General features: G+C 41.3%; 1 pseudogene; it reads left to right on the top strand.

Annotated features, from left to right (window-relative positions):
- The first annotated feature begins 395 nt into the window (after positions 1-395).
- LOC129150668 (zinc finger and SCAN domain-containing protein 4-like) lies at positions 396-1,706 on the top strand (annotated as a pseudogene).
- The last annotated feature ends 2,959 nt before the right edge of the window (positions 1,707-4,665 follow it).

The raw sequence follows: 4,665 nt of genomic DNA, 5'->3' as shown, positions 1-4,665 counted from the left end.
TGATTACCCCAAGTTTTCACCTGTAAAAAGAAATAATGAGAAATCTTGGAAAATTACAGAACTGGAAAATATGTTGCTGTGCTTTTCACTTGAGATGAATTATCTGGTTCAACAAGTATTGATCAAGTAATTTTCTTATTCTTTTTCACTTCAAACTGAGCTCTGCATTCAAAGGCAGTATGCAGAGGAACAGAAAACTAAAAACAATGTAGAATTGGAGATGAATCCAGTGCAGCCAGCCAGTCACACAGCAGCTCAGCCTTTGGTCCAGGATTACCCAGTTTGAAGTTCAATCTTCTCTAGGAGCTCACAGTCTGTTCAGCATCCACCACTATCAACACAGGAGTTCAAGTATTGAATCCTGGAAGTTGAATCTCTGAGAAATATTGCTAAGAATGGATTTAGATCTTAGAACCTCATTTCTATCTGAACCGTGCAGGGATGACTGTGGATCAGAAAATATGGACTTTAAACCTAGCCAAAAACCTGCTCTTTGAAAGGCGGGGGTAGGGGGGGGCATTGTCCTCTGGGTTCCAGAACACTCAGCTCAGCTCATTTCAAAACAGCAATAAGTCGTGTGCAAGGCAGGAACTGCAAAGACTCTATAAGTCATTTCAGTAGTGGCTAAAGCCAGAAAAACACAGCAAGGATGAAATTATTTTTCAAGTGGTCCTGGCACAGTTTATGTTCAATAGGCATTGCAACAACAGGTCCACATCGAAAGGAAAATGGGAATCAAGCGGCAGAAACCTGGAAACATTCAGGGCAGACCTGAGTGATGGTTACATGGAGCGCCCTGCCTTGGTCCACGTCCACATGCAGGGACAGGAAGCCCTCTTTTCTAAGAATATGCCCTCAGATAAGTCATTGTTCATCTAACAAAACAGTTGTCAATAGGATCCCTAATAGAGGCAAATGTGGAGACACCCTCCTGGACTCCCCAAGATACTTCTCTGCAAACAGGACATGGAGATGAAAGTAAAAAAAATAAAAAAAAAATAAAAAATGGTGTCAACATTTCTTTGAAAACTACTGAAGTATTACTCATCAAGGCAATCAAATACTTTCCCTACTCATTATCCAGGAAGAGTATTGTCCCAGGCCTGATGAGAGAGGTGTTTCTTTGGAGAATCCACTCAGCTCCAAAAGAGCAAGTCTAGGCACCTCCAGGTCTCAGGAAGGAGCCTCTTATCAAGATGTCCTCATGGAGGTGGGACTGGCATTTTTCTGCTGGACCAGGTCTCCCTGAGTTTTTTCTTACCCACCAGAGCAATGCAGGAAATTCCACATGTAGGGGGAACCAAGAAAGATTCCATGAAGCCCAAAAGTCATACCAATGTGAAAAGTGTCCCAAGATCTTTAGGTATTTCTCTTGGGTAAAAGTCCATGAGAGAAGACACAATAATGAGAGGACATTTATTTGTGCTGCATGCAACAAAGGCTTCTTCCAGGCCTCAGGCCTACACATGCATCAGAAGATTCATGCAGGAGAGAAACCTTTCAGGTGCAGCATGTGTACCAAGTCCATCAGCCACAGAACCAACCTTCTGGCTCATGAGCACATCCACATGGGAGAGAAGCCCTATGTGTGTTCAGTCTGCCAGAGATGCTACCACCAGTCATCCACCTACCATCACCCCCTGAGGACACACCAGAGGACTGCCTTCAGACATGTTTCCTCCACACCAGAAGCCTCCTTGATGTAATGCAAATTAATATGTCATGTTATGTACATTGCCATAGTACTACTCTATTTAGAACATACTTTATAACCTTGCAATTGTATTTTCCATTCATTGTTTCCTCCACTAAAATATACGTTTAAGGAGGGAGGGGAATTTCTGTTTTGTTCATCAATAGTACTTACATGCCTAAAGTGTGGTTGACACATTTCAAATGACTAATAAATACTTTTTAAATAAAAATAAATAAAAAAAATAAATAAATAAGCCCAGCTGGCGTGGCTCAGTGGTTGAGCATCAACGTATGAACCAGGAGGTTAAGGTTCGATTCCCAGTCAGGGCACATGCCCAGGTTGTGGACTCAATCCTCAGGTGGGGATGTGCAGAAGAGAGCCAATCAATGATTCTCTCTCATCATTGATCCTTCTATCTTTCTCTCCCTTCCCCTTCCTCTCTGAAATAAAATAAAAATAAAAACAATGTAGAATTGAGAATAGTAATCAGGTATGTTGTGACCATCAGTATCAGAATAAGTTAAGATGTCTCAGCTGATGTATTTTAATATCGCTTTCAATCAGAAGTCAAAAGCTGAGACTGTCCTCCAACAACCAAGAATAACAGCTCTGTATCTACATCAAAGTCAAAATGTAGTCCACAAACAATTTCAGCACCATCTAGGAATGTGCTAGAAACAAAAAATTTGGCCCTACTGCAGACTCACTAAATAAAAAACTCTGGTGATGGGGCTCCAATATCTGTTTTACCAAGCTTCTCAGTGAATCTGGTACAGTTTGAAAGTCATTGCTCTATATTAAAAACTTGATGTGAAGAGGTAGATCCCAGGAGGAAGAAATTGAGATTTCACTGAGTTTCTGCAATGTCTCATGCACCTTATTAGTAGACTCAGTGGTGGCATCAGGACATGATCTCAAGCCTATCCCACTCCAAAGACCATGTGCTCATTCCATTTAATCAAATTTCCTCCTTAAAGTATATATTGGGCTAAGTACTTCACATTATCTTATTTAATCTTTACAGGTGTTCCTGAGAGGTAGGCTATATTATTTCCATTTACAGATCAAGAAATCAAGCTTATAGAAATTAAGTCATAGCCTGTAAGTGGCATAGATGAGATTTGCATTCAATTCAGATGGTCACAAAGCCCATGTTCTCACCTTGCCTCCCTAAACCAAACTGTTTTCCTTCATTTGTTAAGTCTTCTACCTCTGGTTGCCATTGACTAACTACTGTTCACCCATTTTCTGTATTAAGGAATCCATTTTTTCTCAACCGGCGTACCTCATGTGAACTACAGAACACAGAAAAATGATTTGAGTGACTATTCTCTCTCTCCTCCCAAAGATGGTCCTTCACTTGTGCCAGGCTAGATGCATGGGTGAGGATGGGGGGTGCCAATTCATTACACATGATGGAAGCCTTGGGCATTAGGGCTCAATTCTCTCACAGAAATCCCCTGGAGAAAACCTTGAAGACATTGGAAAATCATTCTTATTAACCCATCTGGCAATTTACTTTACTCTCCCCTTTCCAAGTTCCTCTTTGAATATTCCTTCAGTCAGAAAATTTGCCAAGAGGAAGCATGGTATGATTGAGAAAACACTGAGCTGAGGGTCAGGAGTTTTAAACCCAACACCTCTGCTAGGTAGATGTGCCTCACTTGATCATTTACTTCCATTCCCTGGCCTCTGTCTCTTCACAGGAAATGTCTGGATTGATGAGTATTGAGAATCCTGCCCAGCTCTAGCACTCTGTTAATGAGGAGAGCACTACTGTCAAATCATCCTTCTTCATTCCAGTGAGGAAAAAAAGGAGGAAAAATACATACCTCATTATAGTTGTGTGTGTGTGTGTGTGTGTGTGTGTGTGTGTGTGTGTGTATCTTTATATTTAATCACTGGAGACCCTTTAAATATTACTGCATATGGTTTTCTCCTTGATAGTAATGGGGTTAAAAATGCTAACCCCAAAATATGGCATTTTGAATATTTTAATCTGAAGAAGTTTAAGAGAAAGACAGAAGTGAGAGGTCATTCTGACCTCCTTCCCTCTTCTCCCTTCTTCCCTGAAACAAGTTATAAAACCCTCCTGTGAAAGGTGACCTCCCTGTCCTCAGAGGAAAGGAGCATCCTCATTTCTGAAGACAAAGGGAAGCCAAAGAATTCTAACAAATAGGCCTAAGTTTTCCCCAGTTTACTACACTGACATCATACTCCTTAACTGATCATATTCTATTGCAACTGTCCACTCTTCATCAAACGTAGCATAAAAATACACCAGTTTAACTGTGTCTTTAGGTCTTCATTTCTTTAGGAAGGTTCCCATGTCATATAAAACTTATATTCAACAAATTTGTGTGCTTTTCTCTGTTAATCTGTCTTTGTTAGTTTAATTTTTAAACCTGGCCAGCAACCCGAAGAGGGCTATTCCCCTTCTGCAATAGTCATAATTATTTCCTTGGAAATGTTTTTGTGAACATCTTCCTTTGTTCATGAAATATCCTCATTTAGAATTCAAGTTAAGATTAAAAGTGAGCGTTATGGTTACCCTAATGGTTCTGAAGAAGTCTTTATGATGTCCTGAATCTAACCTATTTATGGCACTTCATTTGATTAATTTCAATTCAATTTCACCAACTGTACTCTGCAATATTTTGCTATGTGCATCTCCTGTAAACATATTAACTGACTAGAGGCCCGGTGCACGAAATTCGTGCATGGAGGGGGGAGGTGTCCCTCAGCCCAGCCTGTACCCTCTCCAATCTGGGACCCCTCGAGGGATGTCCACTGGGATCGGGCCTAAATGGGCAGTTAGTTATCCCTCTCACAATCCAGGACTGCTGGCTCCCAACTGCTTGCCTGCTTGCCTTCCTGATTGCCCCTAACCGCTTCTGCCTGCCAGCCTGATCACCCCCTAACCACTCCGCTGCCAGCCTGATTGATGCCTAATTGCTACCCTGCCAGCC

The sequence above is a fragment of the Eptesicus fuscus genome, chromosome 11 (assembly GCF_027574615.1).
Source record: "Eptesicus fuscus isolate TK198812 chromosome 11, DD_ASM_mEF_20220401, whole genome shotgun sequence".
Lineage (NCBI taxonomy): Eukaryota > Metazoa > Chordata > Mammalia > Chiroptera > Vespertilionidae > Eptesicus > Eptesicus fuscus.
The sequence above is the reverse complement of the archived record's forward strand: the minus strand, read 5'-3'. Positions and strand labels throughout refer to the sequence as shown.